The sequence below is a fragment of the Mesoplodon densirostris genome, chromosome 4, assembly GCF_025265405.1.
Source record: "Mesoplodon densirostris isolate mMesDen1 chromosome 4, mMesDen1 primary haplotype, whole genome shotgun sequence".
NCBI lineage: Eukaryota > Metazoa > Chordata > Mammalia > Artiodactyla > Ziphiidae > Mesoplodon > Mesoplodon densirostris.
This window is the reverse complement of record NC_082664.1, coordinates 118297436-118322915: the sequence shown is the minus strand read 5'-3', so window position 1 is coordinate 118322915 and position 25480 is coordinate 118297436. Positions and strand designations below refer to the sequence as shown.

The 25480-nt window shown below is 34.5% G+C and overlaps 1 protein-coding gene across 10 annotated transcripts in view; it reads left to right on the top strand.

The window, feature by feature from the left end:
• Positions 1 to 25480, top strand: part of PEAK1 (pseudopodium enriched atypical kinase 1) — a 304440-nt gene that overhangs the window by 153793 nt on the left and 125167 nt on the right. For 7 of the 10 annotated variants that reach the window (XM_060096958.1, XM_060096959.1, XM_060096957.1 and 4 more), the window contains one exon: positions 4030 to 4193. The exons of the other annotated variants lie outside the window; for them this stretch is intronic. The gene's annotated coding sequence lies outside the window, so the exon portion shown is untranslated. The remainder of the gene's footprint in view (positions 1 to 4029; positions 4194 to 25480) is intronic. 10 annotated transcript variants of the gene reach the window in all.

Genomic DNA, 25480 nt, shown 5'->3' with positions numbered 1-25480 from the left:
AATATGCAAAATCCAGTGCTGTGGAAGTTCTAGAATAGAGGGCTTGAATTTAGGTATATGCTGCTCTTGCCTCAGTGAGTGGGTAGTAACATAGCTGCATATAGTCATTCATTCAGGGGATACTTTTTCTGCCTACGTGTCTTCATGATGTTTTCCCAGCACACTAGTATACCATCCAGGAAAAAAACAAACAGAAAACAAAAAACAAAAAACAAACAGGCAATTTATTTCTTTTTACATGCAGAGAGAGAATAACCTTTGTTTTCAAATATAAAGTAAAAATAAGGATTGGTTCTGAAAGAAGCTATGAAGTAATAGAAAATCATCATCCGAAGAGAATTTGCATAGTTAGTTTAAAAAAAGTTAAGAATTTTTAAGAATTGTTATTTTATTGTTGTCATTACATACAAGTAAATAAATAGTTTAAAATCTGGCCAATTTTCACATACGTTTTGAGGGGTATGGTACTTAAGAGATTTTTTTAAACAAATTTCATTATTTTGATAACTGAGAAACTTTTCCCCATGAGTATTATAAGCTTATTCCTATCTTAATGACGTGTATGCCCTATGTCTGGAAGATGCTTCCCCTAAACTTTTCCATTTCTGGCTCATTTCAACTTGAACATCATCTCTTCAGAGGGCCTTCCTTGATACGCTGTCTAAAACAACACCTCCACCTTCCCAGCCTCTAACACCCAGTTTTATTTTCTTCAAAGCACTTATCACCATCTGAAATTAGTTTATTTATTTATTTGTCTCTTTCTGTATTAAAACGTAAGCTCTCTGAGGTGAGAGATCTTGCCTTCCCTATTATCTGTCTATCTATACTACTCAGAGCATTTCCTTTCATATAGTAGGCCCTTAAGTATGTAATTTATATGTGGCTGGAAAGATGGATAATTGAAACTATGTCTAATGCATGATCTGTAGGAATATTTGATAGGCTCACATGTATTGTGAGTCACCAAGAAAGAATACAGTGAGTAACTTTACCCAAATTTATTTCACTGTAGAACTACTTTTTCTTTAAGCATTTAGCTGTATTAGACTTCCACAGAAGACGTTTTGGAAATGTGACAGATGTACTGATATATTTAATTGTTTTTTCTTTTTATATTATAATAATTTCAAACTTATATACAAATTGTAAGAATAGTACAGATAATTTTTCCTAAATCACTTGAGTGTAAGTTGCTGACATTATACTGCATCACCTCTGAATTCTTTAGAGTACATTTCCTACAAAGACATTCTGCCATGTAACCAGGATAAAATAATCACAATTAGGAATTCAATGTTGATAGGTTACTACCATCTAACCTACAACCCTGTTCAAGTCATGCCAGTTGTTCTGGAATTCATTGGTGAACACCCCTAGGAAGGAGAGAGGCACAGAGTAGGCAGCCTCAAAATCTGCATATGTCTTTCCTTTCAAATCTTTGATCACTAAGTTCACATGTGTAGAGGAGACTCCGTAGAGCCTAGCTGAAAGTAATAGCTGACATGGGAAGTTGTTGAGTTGATATTTCAGATTTGGAGTTTGAGTTCTACCAAACACATCAGAATAAAGCATTCAGAAAAAGACCATTTTGGGGACTGAGAGGAAAGGAATGCAGGGTGGATTATGGGAGGATAATCAATCACTGCATTAGGAAAGAGTAAGGAGATGTAGGTTCTCATTTCAGTTTTTCCACTAACCAACACTTACCCATGGGAAATCACTTCACTTCTCTATCACTAAGTACTTTTCTAGGTTATCAGTATTTGTATATCCATAAGTTCAATTTCTTTTCATATTCAAATTTCAAAATAAAATAGGCATTAGTTGCATTTTTCTTCTCTAAAGACTTATAATGGAAAGAAGACTAATTTTGCCACTCTTTATGTGATACTGGACATCATCATTTCATCTATATATTGGTGATGTATATATATTTTTTTCTTGGTAATATTTCTCCTACATGCTGCTCATCATTGTTATGTACGACGTGAAGTGGTGGATTTAAGCACTGTAAGAACATTGGGTATTGTTTTCATCATGAATAACCCAGCTGTGTCAGAGTCAGATATTGTTTGATGTTGCACAAACAAAAACGTCCTTTTTAAAATGCTTTTTTGTTGTCTTAAAATTTATTGAGAGGTTCAGTTCTACAGTATGTAAGCACAGTCAGGAATCACTTAAAAGTTATCACATTGAAGACCGTAATTCAAAGAGTCATGTACCACAGTGTTCATTGCAGCTCTATTTACAATAGCCAGGACATGGAAGCAAACCTAAATGTCCATCGACAGATGAATGGATAAAGATGTGGCACATATATACAATGGAATATTACTCAGCCATAAAAAGAAACGAAATTGTTATTTGTAGTGACCTGGATAGGCCTAGAGTCTGTGATACAGAGTGAAGTAAGTCAGAAAGAGAAAAACAAATACTGTATGCTAACACGTATATATGGAATCTTAAAAAAAAAAAAAGTGGTTCTGAAGAATTTCGAGGCAGGACAGGAACAAAGACGCAGACTTAGAGAATGGACTTGAAGACACGGGGAGGGGCAAGGGTAAGCTGGGACGAAGTGAGAGAGTGGCATGGACATATATACACTACCAAATGTGAAATAGATAGCTAGTGGGAAGCAGCTGCATAGCACAGGGAGATCAGCTCGGTGCTTTGTGACCACCTAGAGGGGTGCGATAGGGAGGGTGGGAGGGAGACGCAGAAGGGAGGAGTTATGGGGATATATGTATATGTATAGCTGATTCACTTTGTTATAAATCAGAAACTAACAAAAAATAATAATAATTCCAGGAGAGAGAAAGAACTGAGGTGAGGGACAGATGAAGATGAATGGCAAAATGTTGATAACTGTTAAAGTTGGGTGATGGGTATGTGGGTTCATCATTCTCTTTACTTTTGTATATGTATTCGAAAATTCCCATATTAAAAAAAACTGATCACTTTTTCTTTCTTCTTAACTTTTCCAATTATTTTCCTTGTATTTGGTGTTATAGAGAAAACAAATTAGGGGTTGGGCCAGTTTAAACATGCATGTAATTGGTGCTCAAGAGTCAGAAATAGGAAGTTATTAATTTAAACTTTTTCTATTGGAGTATAGTTGCTTTACTATGTTGTGTTAGTTTCTGCTATACAGTAAAGTGAATCAGCTATACCTATACATATATCCCCTCCTTTTTGGATTTCCTTTCCATTTAGGTCACCACAGAGCATTAAGTAGAGTTCCCTGTGCTATATAGTAGGTTCTCATTAGTTATCTATTTTATACATAGTAGTGTATATATGTCAATCCCAGTCTCCCAACATCCCACCCCCACTTCCTCCCTTGGTGCCCATGTTTGTTCTCTACATCTATGTCTCTATTTCTGCTTTGCAAATAGGTTCATCTTTACCATTTTTCTAGATTCCACATATATGTGTTAATATTTGATATTTGTTTTTCTCTTTCTGACTTACTTCACTCTGTATGACAGTCTCTTGAACCATCCATGTCTCTGCAAATTGATGTTTTGTATACCAAATTATAAATATATTTTATACTTAAGCCTAAAGTAAAACTGCAAAGTAGCTAGAGAAACTTTTGCAATTGGAGATGTCTACTTTCATATTTAACAGAGGCTATATCAAAGTTGGAAATTGTGACTGTTAGAATTGGATTTTTATAAAGGTGAAATACAGTTTAATGTTTCTTATTTTTATATTTCTAGCCAAAAAAAAGAAATATACAAGGACAATCAGATGAAGTCTTAGAAAGCCTCAAGTGCATCAGTGCTAGCTAGTTTGATTGCTATAAGTTACTTGGTTCTTAGGTACGGCATGGATAGTTCTTGAGTGTGTAAGATTCTATCCATGTCTCTTCCTAAGTAAGGAAGTTACTTCTTAAATGAATAAGTCTAATTTTAACTGTTGAGTGAGTGTGAAATTAAGAATATCCTAAAGGAAAGAAAATGTCCAATATATTTAAAACTAGTTTACTTCTCCAGTTTAGCTCTATTTTTTGTTCTCTTGCAGTAAACATTGCTATCTTCAGAAAATAAGTTAAGGAATGAGAGGCAAGGAAGAAAGGACATTCATCTTGGAAGGACCCAAAGCACTTTGAAATTTAAATGAATGTAATGATAGCTGCTAAAACCGCCTTTGTCACCAAAATGGATGAAGTACTTCAAATTTAAATGGTAACCAGATTTCTCATATCATGTTACATTTCCACCAAGAACTTTAGATGACTTGAAAGGGTTTATTTTTAAGTTTAAATATTTACCTTACAAATACCAAAGTGTAGATAAAGCTGATAATTTTATAACTTATTTAGCATAGTCAGGATTTTATTTTGCCTCTTAATGCTTGACCCTGATATTAGCCAAAAGAAATGTTGCTTTTTTCCCAGGTTATGAACTTCTTAACACAGAAACAGGTAAGGTTATTTGAGTAAGAATATGGCATAGTACTAGTATACTTATAGGTCCGTCCTTTACCAGATATTTTTTCCTTTCATAGAAATAACCCAGGCAACGTAAATGGTGGTATCCTATCACACATGCAAATGGTTTTAGTTTTGTTTTCTGAACCTTATTTCATATTATTTTTTAGTTTCCTTATGTGACATCTGGTCTCTTGATCTTTTTCCTTTCATATCTGACATCTTATTTTAATTTAATCTTTATTTTATCCTCTGCCCCTGTTTCTTAGGAATTTAGGTTTATAAAAGATACAGGGTTTTAAGTCTTTATGTCATTAAAAAAAAAAAGACACAAGGATCGAAAATAGAAAAGGAGAGAGAAACTTGAAAAGATTATAAAATTATTTCTTATTATGAAATTGCAGTGACTGTTATATTTTAAGTAAAGTGGAAAGCAATTATAGAAAGACTTAAAGATTCTTTGTCAGTCTTCTTAAATCTCCTTGATTTTAGGCCAAAACTGTTTCAATACATGTTTTGTAAAGACTCAAATGTTTACAATTTTTTAATCACATCCTAATGAAGAATTAGAACTTTTATTCATTGGAAGTCTATTAATTTGATTTTGAGGTATAATCATTTGTTTGCTTGAGTCAGTGTGTCTTGGTAGTGAGTGGGTGTAATTAAGTACAACTAGGTCCTTGCTGTGAAATCAGGGCATGTGAAAAATCAGTCAAATACAGTATCAATTACTAGTCCTGATGATTCTAAGGAATGCAGGACCTATTATTTCAAGAAAATGATTTAAATTGGCAGGCGTAACCCAGGATAAGTAGTATGTAAGGAATGAATGTTCTAATCACTCTTCCCTGTGTTAACGTTAACCTGGATAGAAAATACCTTAACATTGATTTTTTTTAAAAAATTGTCCATTTATTGGTTAAACTTCTACTTATGGCATAATTAGAACTTTCCATGTTCTTGTCACTACCAGCCATGTACCAGCATGTGGCCTTTTAAAAATGTCCAGCAAATTCTTTCTAATCCTGAACCATTAAAAAATTAAAGTTGAAGAAAGTAACTTGTGAAACACAGCAGAAATTTAAGTGCTGAATGTTCACTCATACAAGCAAGATAATACTCAGAAAGTCCCTGGGGAATTCCCTGGCAGTCCAGTGGTTAGGACTCTGCACTTTCACTGCCCTAGGCCTGTGTTCGATCCCTGATCAGGGAACTAAGATCCCACAAGCCACGTGGTGTGGCAAAAAAAAAAGAAAAGAAAAAAAGAAAGTCACCAAACGTCCCTGTCTTCTCCATTAATGATCTAAGTTTTCTTTACCTGTTTGATTATATTTGATTCTATAATCTCATATAACCACAGGTTCATTAATGAACCAAAAACAAACAACATTATCAAAATTTTTATCATGATACTTTTACCACTCCTTATCAAGCTCTTAATTCCATTTAAATTCATCTCTCAGTGATTTTTGGTAACCATGGATAGGATCATTGAAATTCACAGGCAGTGGGTTCTTTTAGTCATTAATTTCCACTCTTTTTAACTACCAAATTTGTTTTTAGGCTCATAATATTAACAAGGAACAGATTAAATTAGAACTTGACCTCTCTACAAAATAAAACAAAAGAATTGCCTTGATTCTCCCATCAAGTCCAGTTCAGAGGTCATGTAATTCACCTACATGAGACCACCTGAATTACATATTATTTAATTTTTCTGGCCCCCTCTAAGCTGGGTGCCTCCAAAATCCCAAATCTACTGTGGCTTTTGATGAGGGAATGGAATCAGACTTCTGATTGTGCAACGGACAGAATTTCTAATTTGTACAATTAGAAATTCACATTTCTAACTGTGCAAACTATCATGGCCACTTTGAAGAGGCTGAAATTTAAAAGATGGTGTTCTAGCTATGTTGAAGTTGAGTCAAACACCCAGTTTTATCTAAGTTCAGTTCATTAGCTTAAAATTATGGTTCTTGGGAGTAAGGGAAGTGTATACTTGCAGACAGTAAGACCACTCTAAACAATGTATCTATCAGGAATCTTAAAATTCATAAAGCTTGATAGGCTCCATTTAGGACAACTGTCCTTATGGAGGGAAGCCTAGGTATAATTTGCCCAGACAAAAAGGAATTAAAAATAATAGTAATTAATGTGTATTGAGTGATTACCATATGCCAAACGTTCAGATTAGTGCTGAATATGCATAATCTGAAGCTTCACCACTCTATTTGACATAGGTCCTATTATTAAATATCTCCATCTTACATACGAGGAAACACATTCTCAAAGAAGTTACGTAAATTGCCCTACATCAAGTTGCTAGTTCAAGGTAGAGCCAGGTCTATCTGACTCCATGACCTGAGCTCTTAACCAGGAGTTTATTCTAGTTTACAAACATTCAATACTTCAAAACTTCAACTTGTAAAGTTTTTATTTACCTTATGGCAGATAAGGAGAGGTCTTTTTTTTTTAAAGGGAGAGGTCTTATTAGCAGCATTCTTATTTCAGCTTTGTAAAATTATGTTCCCTTTAGATACATAGTATTTTTCTTTTGCAACATCAGTTTTATTTTGTCAATAATTTATCATTGTTTTGATTATGTTCTTAAAGTGTTAGTTATTATTTAATGGAAAAGACAACTTAATCTACTAAGTAAAGGTTAAATTACTTGAAGATGATATCATTAGACCCGTGTTTTATCTGAGATACAGAAGACAGAGAAAGATAGGAGACATGGATGAGGAAAAAATGCAAAACTGACCTCTTTACTCAGCTGTCCTCCCTTGAAGTCTTATTTGCCTATCTCTTTATCCCAAGAAAATTCTTCCTTGTTTTTCAGTCTCAGTAACTGATACTGTTACTAAAAACTAAAATAGTAATGAATCTGGAAACCAGTTTGTCTTTATTTTAATTTTTATTTTCTATTGGAGCACAGTTGATTAACAATGTTGTGTTAGTTTCAGGTGTACAATAAAGTGATTCAGTTACGCATATACACGTATCTATTCTTTTTCAAATTATTTTCCCATTTAGGTTATTACAGAATATTGATCAGAGTTTCCTGTGCTATGGATATAAAGTAGGTCCTTGTTGGTTATCTATTTTAAATATAGTAGTGGCGTAAATTTTCTGTTAAATTTATATACAGCCCCTTTCAAATAGGTACTCCTTATCCTAATGGTAGAAAACTAAGTACATTAACCTATTATCAAAGTTTAAGATGGTAAAACTTATCATCAAGACTCAACATATTAAAGATATCAATTCTCCCTAATTTGATATATAGGCTTAACTCAATTAACTAAAATCCTGGCAAGATTTTAAAATTTATATGGAAAGGCAGAGAAATTAGAACAGCTAAAACGATTTTGAAAAAGAAGAATAAAATGGAAGGAACCACTCCACCTGATTGCAAAATTTATATAGCCACAATACTCAAGACTGGTATTGACAGTAGGATAGACACAGAAATCAATAACAAAATAGATAACCCCACACAAGTATAGCCAGCTAATTTTTTTTTTTTAACAAAAGTGTAAAGGCAATTCAATGGAGAATGGATTGTCTTTTCATCAAATAGTGCAGAACAATTGAATATTCATGGGGGTGGGGAAAAAGATCCTCAGCCTAAGTCTCACACCTTATACAAAAATTAACTCAAAGTGGATCATAGATTTAAATGTAAAACTATAAAACTTTTTAGAAGTTTTATGTGGGAGAAAATCTTTAGGATCTGGGGCTTAGTGAAGAGTAGTTAGATAGGACAGCAAAGCACAATCTATAAAAGAAAGAAAAATGGGTAAGTTGGACTTGATCAAAATTTAAAATTTTTACTCTGTTGAAGACCCAGTTAAAAGAATGAGAAGACAAAACAGTCATATGTAGAATACTTAAAGTACTCTCAAAACTCAACAGTTGGGCTTCCCTGGTGGTGCAGTGGTTGAGGGTCCGCCTGCCGATGCAGGGGACACGGGTTCGTGCCCCGGTCCGGGAGGATCCCACATGCCGCGGAGCGGCTGGGCCCGTGAGCCATGGCCCGCTGAGCCTGCGCGTCCGGAGCCTGTGCTCCGCGGCGGGAGGGGCCACAGCAGTGAGAGGCCCGTGTACCGAAAAAAACCAAAAAACCCCCCAAAACTCAACAATTAAAACAATCAATTAAAAAATGGGCAAAAGACATGAAGAAATATTTCACCAAAGAGGATATATTCTTAATAGCATTGGCAGATAAGCATATTGAAAAGATGTTCAACATCACTTGCTATTAGGGTAATGAAAATTAATGCCATGATGAGTTATCACTATACACTTGTTAGAATTGCTAAAATAAAAAATAGTAGCAATACCAAATGCTGGTGAGGATACAGAGAAACTAGATCTTTCATATATTGCTGGTAGAATATAAAATGGTACAGACACTGGAAAATAATTTGATAGTTTCTTTAAAAACTAAATGTACACTTACCATATGATGCAGCAATCCCACTCTTGGACATTAAACCCAATAAAATGGAAACTTATATCCACACAAAAACATGTGCATTATTTTTCCTACCAGCTTTATTTGTACTAGCCACAGATTGTACCAACCAACGTGTTCTACAATAGGTAAACGGTTAAACAAACTGTGGTACATCCATACCATGGAATATGATATCAGTAATGAAAAGGAATGATCTACTGATATACACCACAGCTTGGATGGATCTCAAGAACACTATGCTGAATGAAAAAAGCCAGTCTCAAAAAGTCACATACTGTATTATTCCATTTATATGAATTCTCAAAATGACAAAATTATGATGATGGAGAACAAGACAGTTGTTACCAGGGGTTTGGGAAGGTTGAGGGGTAGGTGGATGGGTATGACTGTAAAGAGATAGCACCAAGGGGTATCTTTGCAGTGAAGGGATAGTCTATCTTGATTGTGGTGATAGCTAGAGTAATCTACATGTGTCATAAAGTAACAGTGAATACACATACATTGTACCCATGTCAGTTTCCTGGTTTTGATATTATATTGTATTTACACAAGTTATGACTATTGGGGCAAACTTGTTTAAGGGTAAATGAGGCTTCTCAATACTATCTTTGCAACTTCCTGTGAATCTTCAATTTCAAAATAAAAAGTTTTTAAAAATAACCCTATTATAATTAATAAGTATGGTCCAAAATATTCAGTCCTGTAAAATGCAAGGTCGTGTTACTTCTGAATTAATGAAATGACTAGGGTGATCTACACTAGTACCTGGTTAGAAGTTCTGAGGGTGCAGCTTTGAGCTCCAAATTCCCCCCATTGCATCTGGTGGCAGTTGTCTGCTTTAGCTTAAATATTGTCAAGGGCATTTCTAGGTCTTGTGGCTGGTTGGCAGACTCCCAGGACACTCCCATTGATTCCAAGAAACTCCCAGTTAACAACCATTTCAGGAGCCAAATCTGGGGAGATTGATCCAAGAAAGAACTAAGCGTGCTGAGATCTACCCTTGCGCTTCCTTGGGTTCCTGGAAGGGATTACTGGCTATTTTCCACCAAGTTCTCTCTCCCCTCCATGTTATCACACTATCCCTCTTCCACCTTAGGAACTGTAGCCAGCCCCATTTGAGAACAAGTGTTGAATGAACTGTTGCAGCCAACTGCATATTATCCAAATATATATGATAAAATGTTTCACTTCTTTGTAACAGTTTTTCAGTTCAAGGTTTAGTGTATCTTATGTTTCTGATATTTTGCTTAAGTAAGAAGAGTGTTTCATGTTCTTTGTAAAAAGCTGTGTAGTATGAGGAAAAGCAAAAGGAGAAGAAAAGTTATGTCATCCTTGCTTTCTAAACTAAGAACATAAAATTCAAAATGATCCTGTGGATTCGTTTGGAAAGAATATTAAGTGATCGTCTGGGTTACACCCCTACCTTCTAGTGGCACGATCAACTGACCTGAATGATGGAGTGAGCTTCATGCCATTTTACATACTGACTCATTCATTCATTCATTCATTCATTCATCATTTACTTAGGGAAAACAATATTTGCAATAGTGTGGAAGGTTCAGGGGATACAAAGAAAGGTAGAGTTCAGGTCCCGTCATCAGTGGCTCACCATCTAACAGAACAGGCAACACATAAATGGAAAGATAGTGTATCAAGTGCTTAATGGGAGTATAAGAACAGAGCTGTGATAGTGCTTTTTCCTCCTTAGGAAGGGTGAGAGAAGGCTTCCGAAAGCAGGAAGGTATCCTATGTACTGAGTGTTACTGGATAAATAGGATTTTACTGCCAGGGAACAAGCTAGAGGAAAAGAGTATTCCTATTCTAGGCAAAAGGAATAACATGTGCAGAGATATACTTACCTCCTCTAGGGGAAAAAGAGTTACAGACTTTTAAAGTTGAAGAGGTTATCCAAGATATTTTACTTCAACATCCTTGCTTTACATAAAATTAAATGGAAGCTCTTGGAGGCAAATCTACTTGCCCAATATTACTTAGAAATTACAGTATCACTTTAAGTATTCTTTCAGACTTATGTAGTTCAAAATGTATTTTGGTCAGCTATAACTCTATTCCAAAAAAGAAGGTTCTTCCTCACGTTTTCTGTGTTTATAAATCTGCTTTACTTCCAGGCTAAAATGTAATTAGGTGTTATTTCTATTTCTCTTAAAATTTTTTTATTATGAAATTCCATGAATTCAGAATCATATAACAAACGTCTGTTATCTTACCACCAAGAATTAATTGAATGCTAACATTTTGTCATTTTTGCTAAAAGAAACAAAACAATTTAGGAATGATTGAAATCCTCTCTGTATCTCTCTCCAATCTCATTCCTAGCCTCCTTCTCCAGAGAAAATGCTCTATGAGGTTGGTGAATATATATTCTTATATAAGTACTCATAAACAATATGAAGTATAAATGATGATATACTAGATGTACGTTCTGCATCTTTCATTGGTGTGTGATATTTATTTAAATGTATTTTTTCATATGAGCTCAAAATAAAACATAGCATAGATGAGTAGGCAACATACTCAAGTCAATAGTGCAGATTTGCTGTTGTGTTGTGACTTTGTCCTCTTGTGTTTTCTTCTTGGTACCTAAAGTGCCACTGTCTTCTTGTTAATTCTGCACTGTTTTGAAAGAATGTAATTCTTTCATTCTGTAGGTTTTCAAATGTATTTTTAAGACTTTTTTTGGGAAAGCAATTATTTCTGTGAGCTTACATCTCTCACATTAGCTCTTTTAATTCTTTACTACTGAGATTGTTGTAGCAGGAATACTCTCTAGTAGAGTCAAATGACCAAGAAATGACTATACCATGTGGCATAAAGTCTCCCTTCACACGTGTATTGCTGGCAAGACAACAATGCTAGGTAGTAAGAAGTCAGTTGTGATGTGTGAGAAGAGTTAGCCTCTGAAAACGCCATGACAGGATGACCCAGGAAGAGGATGTTTATCTGGACTTCGAAAAGAGCTCAGAAGTCCTTTCACCAAGGGCCTGGTCCTGGCATGAGGTATGATGGGGGAAGAGATAGAAATTTTATTGTGAAGGAGAGGATTACTGTGGGTGTTGAGAACACATTTTTACCCTTTGATTTATTGTGCCAACTGTAATTAGCGGTAAATGTTTTAAGTTAACGACAATCAGCTGGAATACCACTAAACATATGTGGCAGTTGAGGAGCATAATAAATGCAGAGTCCCCTTGTTTCTGTTACTAGAAGGGAGATTCACCCACCACATTTTTATAACAGTGAAAAACTAGAAATCTGCACAAATGCTTGTAATAAACGAGCCAGTTATTCCTAACCTCACTGGTATTTGAATTCTGAAGTAATTGTCCCCATGCAGTAGCAACAGAATAATGGAGGGAAAAAATTAGTATTATCATTCTGGCTTGTACATTTTGATGTTTAACAATTCTGGCACATGGTCACAAGAAAGCTTATCTAAAAATACCAAATTGTAGAAATGAAAGGAAACACTTGATCCCTAAGAAACTCATTCTTCTTGGAGTCAGGCCCAGCTTTTGTTTCCTTCTGTTGGTTTGACATACCTAGGAAGGAAAACATGAAACATTCTGGTGCTCTAGATCTCTCTGATGATATATAATGGGCCATTGTAAAACTAGTGCTAAAGCACAGGTAAGTTTCATATGGGGAATATTTAAAAGGAAACCAGATGCGGATGCTTTGTTTAGATATGTATATATATGATCAATTGATTTTTGACAAAGATGCAGAAGCAGCCCAGTAAAGAAAGATTAGTCTTTCCAACAAATGGTACTGGAACATTAGAAACTAAACCAAAAAGCAACAAGAAGCCCTTGCCTCATAACTGGACATAGGCCTTGGAGATAAATGAAAGAGAGGAGATTGTAAGAAATTTGCCTTGTAGAAATAGAGGAAGTAATAAAACTGCCATGAGAATTGAAACATCAAAATGGTAGAGGGAATTATTGTAAAACGGTTTAATCTTTTGAATGAGGAGCATTGTGTATTGTAGGAAATGTGTATACATTATAGCTAAATATGCATTTAATCCACTAGCTTATTAAGCACCCTACCATTCACAGAGCACTGTGTTAGATTGGGGGGGTATTATAAAGGTCCCTTGAGGGAATCATATATAAACAATAACAAAACAGTGATAAGTGCTATCGTAGTGGTGCCAGGGAAGCTCAGAGGAAGGGACTGGCTAATATCTACACTCATCCTGAATGGGCTTCCCTTGCTAGCCCACTGAGCTCTGAGTACACTGAAGAATGTTAGTTGATCCACTGTCCCTTAGAGCACTTTGAGAAATTGTTGTTCATTTGATAGCTAAAATGCAATAAGGGATCTCTTCCATCTGGTGCTGTTTGAATCTGTGATAGTTACCTCAGGCTCAAAGAGTAGACAAAGTGAAGGAACCTGATGTGGTTTCCCTTTATCTTTCCTTTTAACTGTCATTTGATCTGCTTTTAAGTAGGTAGTCTTTCTCTTGCCTCTAGCTGCTGACCATTCTATACATAATCTCTATCACACGAGGAAAACAGCAAAGGAATTTTTTTAAAGACTGCCAAAACTCTGTAGGAATGAAAGATCACTTTTTTTTTTCCATAAAGGAGTTTCCATGATACTCCACTCACATACAAAAGTGAAGTTGGAGTTGCACGTGATCACTTTGGCCAACCTTTTGCGGGTTTCTAATGCACATTCTCATCTCTCTTTGAAGGACTATTCATTGCAACTTATACACACACTTTCCTTAAAGCAAGTACTACTTTTATTCTCCTCTAGTCTTCTGTCACATAACAAGAGCGTTGGTGGAAATTGCTTTTCCATAAAAAGAACTGTGCCACCTACTCTTCAAATGTCACTGATTAAGAAACCATTGATTGATTTTTCCTAGGGAATAAATTAGGCTTTCCCCTGAGAGTGAAAAAATAAATAATGGGATATAAAGAATGAAGATAGCTGTGTGTTATGAGGAAAATGTTTATGTAGTTACCATGGAAATAGCATGTAGGCATTTAAACCAGGAGCTTATGATATCTCTGTATTTGCCAAATATAATTCAGATGTGAGTACATTCATTCTCTTGCTTGGCTCAAATTTAGTCTGACATATGTGGTTATGTAAAATATGCTCCTGCTTTAGCATATTAGCTTAATATTTGCAGGAAATGTATAATACAAGGGGCTGCCATGTTTTAAGGTTGTATAATTGAGGCATAGAAATAAAACCAGGGGAAGCAATTCTCAGCAAGTGATTCCTGAAAACAAATAACAGTAACAATCAGAGCACCCGAGGCTGGGTTTTCCTGTGACATTCATAACTAACAGAGCTAATTAATTTTTATTAATGAAACATTCACAATATTGGACCTAATTAGTACTAGCTAATTGTTTGTGAGTGATGTCAAATGCTGAAAATGCATAGTTTGAAACTTTATTCTTATTTTAATGTATGTGATTTCATTTCACAAGTGGAATAAAACACAATAGGCAGTGCTTCTGAATTATTATTACACTTTTCTGTCACAGGACATCAGTTAGCCTTCAATTTCATGCTTTATAAATGAGGCATGATAGAAATCTAGAGAGGGCATATGTGGATTTTGAAGATATGGATAATTTGACACAATTTTTCAGAGTTTGAACTTTTTTTTTTTTTTACTAATTCCAAAGATAATACAGACAATGCAAACTGTACCTGCAGCCACTGCCTTTTATGGGGCACACAAACTAAAACAATAGGAAAATCTAAAAATGATTAGAATATGCTCTATTCATGGAAATGGGGTGTTAAAATTAATCCTGATAACTCATCTTTTTATGCCAATTTTGCTACCCATTTCATAGCCCATAGGTTTATTATCCCCTCACTTAGATTTCCTCTAAGATATCATGTGCTTTGTAAGCAGATAGCCTAGAGGCTTAATGTCTTATTAAAGCAGTAATTGCTTATATGGTCCAATAAATATAATAGCAGTTTAATGAGACCAAATAGTTACACAGATAGAACAGTGGGAAAGGCTAATTAGTGTTTTTCAGCGAAGGTAAGTTTTGAGTCAAAATTTAAAGACCTTTCTGAGGGCATTTAAGCAATACATACCAAAAAAATTTTTTAATATATATATACCTGTAAAATTTAAGGAGATAAAGATGTTTGCAAAGCTTTAATTAGGAGGGCATTAGATTATTGGTTTGAGACTTTCCTTTTGTAATATAAATATTTACTATTTAAGTTTCCCTGTAAATACTGCTTTAACTGTATTCCACAAATTTTTGAAAATTTGTATTTATTTTTGTTCAGTTCAAAATATTTTCTAATTTCCCTTGAATCTTCCTCTTTGAATCAAAGATTGTTGGTTTAGACAATTTCCAGGTATTTGGAGATTTTCTTGGTATTTTCTGTTATTTTCTATTTGTTATGGGCAGAGAACATTCTTGATTTCTTTTAAATTTCTTAAGATTTCTTTCATGACCTAGGATATGGTGTGTCTTGGCGAATGTTTCATGTAAAATTGAGAAGAATGTATATTCTGCTGTCATTGGATAAATGTCTTTAAATGTCAGTTAGATTCAATAGGTTGATGGTGTTGTTTAACTCTTCTGTATCATTGCTGATTGTTCACTGTTGTTTACTGAGAGAGGAATGCTGAGATTTCCAAATGTAATTGTAGGTTTGTCTATTTCTCCTTTCAGATCTGTCAGTTTTTGCTTCATGTATTTTGAATCTCTCTTGTTAGATGCATACACATTCAGAATTATTGTGCCTTCTTGGAGAATTTACATTTTTATTAGTATATAAGGGTTGCTCTTTGTTCCTGTTAATTTTCTTTACTCTGAAGTCTACTTTGATAATATAACCACTCCAGCTTTATTTTGATTAATGGTTTCATGTTATGTCTATCTTTTTCCTCTTTTAAAAAAAACTTTTAACCTACCTATATAATTATATTTGAAATGTGTTTCTTGTAGTTACCAAATAATTGGGTCATGATTTTCCAAATCCATTCTGATAATTTCTTTAATGTTTATACTATTTACATTTAATGTAATTGACATTTAAGTTTAGGGCGACCATTTAATTAATTAATTTATTTATTTATCTAGGCTGTGTTGGGTCTTCGTTGCTGCGCACAGGCTTTCTCTAGTTGTGGCGAACGAAGGCTACTCTTCGTTGCAGTGTATGGGCTTCTCATTGTGGTGGCTTCCTCTGTTGTGGAGCACAGGCTCTTGGCACGCGGGCTTAGTAGTTGTGGTATGCAAGCTCTAGGCTGCACAGGTTTCAGTAGTTGTGGTGCACGGGCTCAGTAGTTGTGGCGCATGGGCTTAGTTGCTCCGCGGCATGTGGGATCTTACCAGGCCAGGGATCAAACCTGTGTCCCCTGCATTGGCAGGTGGATTCTTAACCACTTCACCACCAGGGAGGTCCCTAGGTTGACCATTTATTTTCTGTTTGTTCCCTTTGTTTTTTATCCTGTTTTCTCTTTCCTGATTTATTTGAACATCTTTTGGTATTCTATTTAATTTACCTGTTGTGTGTTTTACTCTGTGTCTTTGTAGATACTCTAAGGATTACCATGTACATTCTAAACCTTGTACAATCTACTGAGAATCAATATTTTACCACTTCAAGTAAAATGTAGAAACCATATCACCATATAAATGGCTTTATCTTTGCCCTCTTTAGGTTATAGTTACTTATATATTACACTACATGCATTGAAAACTCTATCAGACAATATTATTTTTTGCTTTCAGATGTCAAACATATTTTTAAAAATTCAAGACGGGAGAATAGTCTGTTATGTTTATCCAGATAGTTACCATTTCTCTTTCTCATTCTTTATCTTAATCCTCCAAATTTCCTTCTGATAGCTTCTCTCTGAGCAACAGAAAAATCAATTCTTTTATAGCATAGCTGCTGGCAACCTCTTCTCTTGTTCTCCTTCGTCTAAAGTGTCTTTATTTGACCTTCAGGTGAAGGACATTTTTGTTGAATATAGAATTCTTAGTTGACAGTTCTTTTCTTCCAGGACTTTAAAAATATTATGTCGCCTCCAACTGTCCTCCACTGTTTCTGATGAGTAATCTATAGTCATTCCAATTGATTCCCTAAAAGTGTTGTTTTTCTTTGGTTGGTTTCAACTTTTGTTTCTTAGTTTTCATCAGTTTGATTATGATATCCTGGGCGTGGATTTCTTTGGGCTTATCCTTTATTGAGTTCACTGGGCTTTTTAAGTCTGGAGGATTATGTCTTTTGCCAAACTTGGGAAGTTTTCAGACATTATTTCTTCTAATGTATTTTTAGCACCATATTCTTTTTCCTTTCCTTCTGGGACTACAGTAACATCGATGATAGGCCTTTGGTTATTTTTCTACAGGTCTCTGAGGCTCTCTTCTTTTTCTTTCTTTCTTTTTTTATTTTTGTCTCAAATTTATTCCTATTGTTCAGATTGTATAATTTCTATGAACCATCCTCAAATTCACTGACTTTCCTTTATCGTCTGCTATTGAGCCTTCCCAGTGAATTTTTTCATTTAAAATGTATTTTTCAATTCCAAAATTTCCATTTAATTATTCTGCATATCTTCTATCTCTTTGCTGAGACTTTCTAGTTTTACATTTGATTCAAGAATTTTTACCCTTATATGTATTTCACAAGTATTTTTCTTTAATAGCCAATTTTGTCTTTGTCAGACAATTTCACCATCTGTGTCATGTTGATGTTGGCATCTGTTAATTGACTTTTCCTATGGGGTTCTTTATATGTCAAGTAATTTTGAATATCATGGACATTTTGAGTATTATGAGTCTCTGGGCTCTCAGTTATTAATATGTTCGACCAATCTCCTGTTTTTATCCCTACAACATGCCCTCGCTTACAGATTCTGTTACCTGAGACATGACATGATTCTTACTGTCTTTTCCCTCTTCTCCCTCCCTCCCTCCCCAGACACTTAGCTTTCAGTTTTCTCTGGTCTGCTGATTTACTTCATTCTCTCAACAAATATTTATTTAGTACTCATAAGTGCTAAGTATGGTTCTAGGCACTGAGGATTCATTAATGAATAAAACAGACAAAAATGCCTGCCTTCGTGGAGCATATATTCTAGCAAACAGAAATAAACATCAGCAATGAACCTAGGACTTCTCTGGTGGCACAGTGGTTAAGAATATGCCTTCCAATGCAGGGGACACAGGTTTGAGCCCTGGTCTGGGAAGATCCCACATGCCACGGAGCAACTAAGCCCATGTGCCACAACTACTGAGCCTGCGTTCTAGAGCCCATGAGCCACAACTAATGAGCCCACGTGCCACAACTACTGAAGCCCGTGTGCCTAGAGCCCGTGCTGCACAATAAGAGAAGCCACCGCAATGAGAAGCCCACGCACCGCAACAAAGAGTAGCTCCCACTCACCACAACTAGAGAAAGCCCACACACAGCAACGAAGACCCAATGCAGCCAAAAATAAAATAAATAAATAAATTTATTTTTTAAAAAATGAACCTCATTAGTAAGATTAACACATTAGTAGGTGTTAACCTTCTATGGGCAGAAGTATAGTATGATAGTGGGATTGGAAGTAGTAGACAGGGTAGGCATTGAAATTTTAAATAGATTGATAAGGATAGGACTTATTGATGAGGGAATATTTGAGCAAGAAAAATGTGTATGTCCGACCAAAAGTTCTGTTAAGAGTAATTATACAGAAACTAAGCAGAACAATGTTTGTATGATTAGTGGTTGTTTATCCCTCAAGGTATTTGCTCTTGTACTTTCCTAAGTGAAATAAAAGATTATTTTTTATAATGCAGCTATAATCATTTTCTTCTTGTAATTTCTAAATCCTTTTTACTGTGTGTGTCCTCTTTGGCCAAGACCCAGAATAGTTTTAATAACTGCTCATAAGAGGCATCAGAATTTTTTCTTATTCCTTTATTTATTTTCATTGAGGCAAAATTGATGTAACATAATATTAACCATTTTAAAGTCATAATTCAGTGGCATTTAGTACATTCACAATGTTGTGCAACTACCACCTCTGTCAAGTTTCAAAACATTTCATCACCCCAAAAGGAGACCTATCCATTCTCCATTCCCACCTTCTCTCAGCCCCTGTCAACTCCTAATCTGCTTTCTATCTGTATGGTTTTAACTGTTCTTCAGATTTCATAGAAATGTACTAACATATGTGATCTTTTGTGTCTGGCTTCCTTTACTTATCATAATGTTTTTGAGTTTTATCTATGTTTGTGGCATGTATCAATACTTCATTCATTTCGATGGCTGAATAATGTTCCATGATATGAATATACTATGTTTTGTTTATCCATTCATCTGTCAGTGGACACTTGGGTTGCTTCCACCTTTTGGCTATTCAGAATAATGCTGCTATGAACATTCACATACAAGTATTTGTCTGAGTCCCTCTTTTAGTTCTTTGAGGTATACAGCCAGCAGTAGAACTGCTGGGTGATATGGTAATTCTATGTTTAAATTTTGAGGAACTTCCACACTGCTTTCCACAGTGGCTGCACCATTTTGCTTTCCCACCATCAATGTACAAAATCCATATCCTCACCAATACCTATTTTTTTGTTTTTATGGTTATGGCCATACTAGTGGATTAAAGTAGTATCTCATGGTTTTGATTTGCACTTTACTTATGACTGATGATGTTGAGCACCTTTTTGTTTGCTTTTTGGCCATTTTGTACCTCTTTTGGAGAAATGTATTCAAGTCTTTGCTCATTTTTTAATTGGGCTGCTTGTCTTTTTGCTATTGAGTTGTGAGAGTTCTTGATACTTCTTAGATACAGATCTTTTATTAGATATATGATTTGCAAATATTTTCTCCCATTGTATAGGTTTGTTCATTTTCTTGATAGTGTCTTTTGATGCACCAAAATTTCAATTTTGATGGAGCCCAGCATATCTATTTTTTCTTTTATTTCTTGTGCTTTTGGTGTCATAGCTAAGCATCCATTGCCAAAGCCAAAATAATGAAACTTTCCCCTGTGTTTTCTTCTAAAAGTTTTATAGTTTTAGTGCTTACATTTAGGTTGTTGATCCATTTTGAATGAATTTTTGTATATGATATGAGGTAGGGGTCCAACTTCATTCTTTTACATGTTGATATTAGTTGTGCCAGCACTATTTGTTGAAGAACCTGTTCTTTGGCCCATTGGATGATCTTGGCATCCTTGTCAAAACTCAGTTGACCAAAGATGTATGGGTTTATTTCTGAATTCCCAATTCTGTTCCATTTGTCTGTTCTTATGCCCATACCACACTATTTTGATTACTGTAGCTTTGTAATAAGTTTTGAACTGGGGAAGTGTGAGGCTTTCAGTTTTGTTTTTCATCAGATCTTCTTGGTTATTCAGGGTCCCTTGAGATTCCATATGAATTTTGTAATCAGCTTGTTAATTTCTACATAAAGGGAAACAGGTTTTGATAGGGATTGCATTGAATCACAGGATCAGTTTTGGAAATATTGACATCTTAACAATATTAAGTTTTCCAATCCATGAACATGGGATACTTTTTAATTTAGGCTTCCTTTAATTTCTTTCACTTATGTTTTGTGGTTTTTAGTATACAGTCTTAAACTTCCTTGGTTGAATTTCTTCCTAAGTATTTTATTCTTTTTTTATGCTATTGTGAATGGAATTGTTTTCTTAATTTCATTTTCATGTTCATTTTTAGTGTATAGAAATACAACTGATTTTTGTGTGCTGGTCTTGTATCCTGAAACTCTTACAGAATTTTTTATTAGTTCTAATAGTTTTGTGTGTGTGTCTATTCTTTAGGATTTTTTATCTATAAGGTCTTGTTATCTGTGAGTAAAGATAATTTTACTTCTTCCTGTTCAGTTTGGATGCTTCTTATTTTTTTTCTTGCCTAATATTGCTCTGGCTAGAACTCCCAGGACAATGCTGAATAGAAGTAGTGAAAATGGGGATTCATGTCTTATTCTTGATCTTAAGGGGAACTCTTTCCGTTTTTCTTCATTGAATATAATGTTGGCTGTGGGTTTTGCATAAATGTCCTTTATCGTGTCTTTCACTCCCACCTTGAAGATATTAGAGTTGCAGTTATTCCACATACTTTCCAGCATTTGGTATTATTATGCTATATCATTTTAGCCATTCTAGTCAGTCTGTAGTTGTATTTTATTGGAATTCTAATTTGTTTTTCACTGGTGACTAATGACATTGGACATTTTTCCATGTGTTTCTTGGCCATAGAATTTGTTTTTGAGAGGGTCTTCACACTGAAAATCAATGTCAGATAATTTACCGTGTTAAGGTACATTGAATACAGTAGGAGTCAGGCCCTCTTAATGTTTATTATGGGCCTCTAAATTAAGGTGTTATTGTCAAATTGACTGTTAGTATTGCTTTGGGTCTACTTTTATAATAAAGATTTGAGAAATTAAGTCCTATCATGTAATGTATATGAACATTAATAACTTCTGAACATTTAAACATTTTAAAGAACAAGAAGAAAATAATTTTCCTCTATTGTTGATAGGTGAATAATTATAGCTGTAATTGGGCATAGGTTAAAACTTTTTAAAGAATTCAGTTGATATTACTAATTAAGAAGTTACATTATGCCAAATGGCATACTTGTGCTTCTGAATGATACAGATGATAAAGGTATGCACATTTACTTGTCAGCAAATGGACATCATTGTGTTTGGGTAATATCTCTGAAAATGGAGTTGTCTCCAGCTGGTTATAATTAGGATTAGATTGCTTCATGCATCAGAGACACTAAAGTTGGTTCAATTCATGGGTCCCACAGTTTTCTAGTTATTCTGCTCATTTCCTGCAACTTCAAAGTGCTCATCTATTTCTCACAAAATATTTGCATGAGTACAGACAGAAATGTATAACCAGGTTGCCACTATTATTAGCTGCTGTTTTTACTCTCAGGTTTTGAAATGTAGGAATGAAGAATGGCTCAGAAACCTTGTAATAGCCTAAAGAGTTATACTTTGAAAAAAAAATGCATTGAAATAAGCATGTTAAAACAGCCCAGGGGGTACAATAAAATGTAGTAGGAACACTCTAAATCCCACAGTCTCTCTTAGTTTGGAATATCTGGGAATGATCGTCAACTCCTATGAACAGTTCTGTTACTTTTGGAGTTAAATTTGTCATTTGTAAGATTTTAGCATATGAATGGATGTCCTATTTTACTTGGTCTCTTTTCTAATGCCATGGTTTTTTGTCTGCTTACTTATAACTGTATTTAGAAGAGCTAACATTTGTTAACCATTTGCTATTTGTCTTGCATGGTGCTAGTCTCTCTTCTTACATTATCTCTAATCCTTACCACAATCTTGTAAACCCAATTTACAGATGAAACTAAAGCTCAAGAGTTTGTTTCTTGCCTAAAGTCACAGACCACAGTAAGTGGTTATTTGAACTCAAATTTGTCTAATCCTAAAGCGTGTAGTTTTCCCACTATACCAGTGGCTCTTACCCCAGCCCAATTAAAATGGAATTTCTGGGGTTAGGTTTTAATATGTTTGAGCAGCTCTCCCAAATAAGTAATGTGCATCAAGGGTTAGAAACCACTGGATAACACCCTGTGCTTACTATTATGAAACCATACATCAATAGAAGAGAAAGTATAGTTTAAAAAAAACCATATTTTCCTTTAAAAGTATGTACAGTATTGTCCATTTATCTCTGTGAAAACATCTATGTGAAACTTCCAATGCACTGAGAACATGCTGAAGCCTCCCTTTGCTACTGCTCATTCCTAAAAGTGATCCTTCCTTCCTCCTCCAAAAAATGTATGGTACCGATCAATAACAAACGTGAAAAGAAACAAAATTGGCCAAAACCCATGAAAAAAAACCTTTGAAAATAGGATTGGAATGCAGATGAGAAAACACACACAGTAGTGGAATACTATAAAAGATGTGTGATTATAGGGGTGCTTTATGTCTAGCCTGCTGGGCAAGCAAACATATGGATCTACCTCTTCCTACCTTCATTTCTCCTTAGTGTGTATGATGCAAAACCAGGAAATGTGGGTGCTTTAAAAGCCAAGGCAATTCCCCAGTGTTGTCAATATTCAGAAAGGATAGGGAGCCCCCCCAAATACTAACTATCCATGTTCACTACCCAATGTAAAATTTTGCCCTTCCCCTAAAAAAATGCTGCTGTAATCACATACATCAGACGAACAAGATACCTCTAAAGCCTAAACAAAGATGAGCCCACAACCCAATATCATAAAATATTTAAAGAAAACTAATACTGTGAAGGAGGATACCGAGCTATGCAAATGGAAGAACTAATACCCAAGGAATCAGAGTTAATAGAGCAAAACAGAACTTTAGAATAAATATAATATCCTCAGAGACATGCAGGATGACACTGCATTTATTAAAAAAGAAAATTTTAGAGCTTTTTGAAGTTAAGAACAGTTTAAAAAGAAAGACCATAAAATTGGGAAGAAAAAGGATAAATTAGGAGTCATCCATTCATCTCCATAAATGCTTAGAGAGATGTGTGGAATGACATTCAATTAATATTGACACATGTTCTTTCTGGGTAATGGGGTGCTGGTTGGTTTGTTGCTTACTATATTGTACTTTTGGGTTATTAAAATTTTTATGGAAGCAAGTTTCATTTCATAAAAATTAAGTCATTTGCTTAAATAAAATTAATGAATTAAATAATTGACTTAAAGATTTAAAAAAGAAATTGATAAAATAATTCAAAGAAAATAAAGGTCCAGATTAATAAGGGTAAGATCAGAAATTAGCAGCATTTTTGATTGATTGAAAAATTTATAACATGGATAAATCATAGCAGGTCTGGAAAAGAACAAAAAGATATTAATCAATATTAAAAATTAAAAAGTAAGCACGACTAAATATACAGAGATTTGTAAAGTTGCAAGAACCCTGTATAAATGTATACTAATAAAATGTGAAAGCTGAGATTCAGTGGGTAATTTTTCAGAAATATATGACTTATTCCAGTTATCACAAGAAAAGGTAAAAACCTCGAGTAAACTAATAATTATAAGAAGAAATTGAAAAGAAATTTAAAGATTTGTCCCTACAACGGCCCAGGTTTTACAGGTGAGTTCTAGGAAACTTTTAAAGAACTCATATAAACTTGGATGATATATAAAAAGATAGGACCCTACCCAACTGGTTTTATGATGCTAATACATTAGCACTAATACCCAAACCAAAGAGAGACACAGAAAAAGAGAGAGAGAGAAAAGAGGGTGGGGGGTGCAGAAAGGAAAGGAAAACTACAGGGCTACCTTACTTCTGGAGATAAGACTAAAAAAAACATAAATAAAGTATTAGAATATTGAATTAAAGTATTATTTAGTTAGAATTTATCCCAAGAATGTAAAGATGGGTCAGCAGTATAAAATCTATTTGTATAACGTACTTTGTTAGTTATTAGAGGAGAAAACTTTGCAATCCTCTCTATAACACCCCCTGAAAGCATTCAATAAAATGCAACAGTGTGGTTTTGGCATAGGGAAAGACAACTAGATCAAAAACAGAGTAAGGATTCTGAGACAGACTCATGTATATCTCCCAATTTAAATGTAGAATACATGTGGTATTTTAAATCAATATTTAAAGAACGGACTATTCAATAAATGGTGTGCATTTAGAAAGATATATAAAATTTTCACACCATTAACAAAAAATAAAATCAAAATGTAATAAAAGTCTAAATATATAAAAAACACTTTGCAAATGTTAGAAGAAAATGTTTATGACCATGAGGTAGGGAAGGCCTTAAAATCAGCTATCAAGATCAAAAACCATTTTAAAAAATAGATTGTTAAACTTAGATATAACAAAATAAAACCTTCTCAGTAACAAGACACTTTCAATAAATTAAGAGGACAAGCGCCAGACCTAAAAAAAATATTTCGAATGGATGAAACAGAACAATTATATATCCATAATAACAAAAAGGGAGGAGGAAATAGAAAAATGGGCAAAGAATATGAGCAGGGAATTCAAAGAAAAGAATATAGCCAATAAACATTGGGAAAGATGTTCAATATCACTAATAGTCAGGGAAATGCAAATTTTAAAGATAATAAAATTGTTTTATTCTACCAGATTGGCAGAAATTTTTTAAATTGATAGATCCAGTGGTGGCAAGTATGTGGAGAAATGGATATCCTCTTAATAATTGTGGGTTGTAAAATTGGAAAGTCATTATCTAGAAGAATTTGGCAGTATTTTGTATACCTTTAGAATTCATAAAGAACTCTGAAATGCATTCTTATTTAATCCTGAGGCCGGTACTTTGTCCTTATTTTACCTATCAAGAATTGAACTCAGAGAGGACACATGGCAGGGTTGGAACTCTTACCCAAGTCTCCTAATGCCAGTGCAGTATTCTTTATATTCCATGATTGTTCCTAGGGTGATGGAATAGCAGGAGCCAAAGCTTAGTGGTAGTTCAGTACATATCATGTCTAAGGCTTGCAGTCTTGCATATTAAAGGATAGTTGAAGGAAATGACCTGAGAGATGGGACTGAAA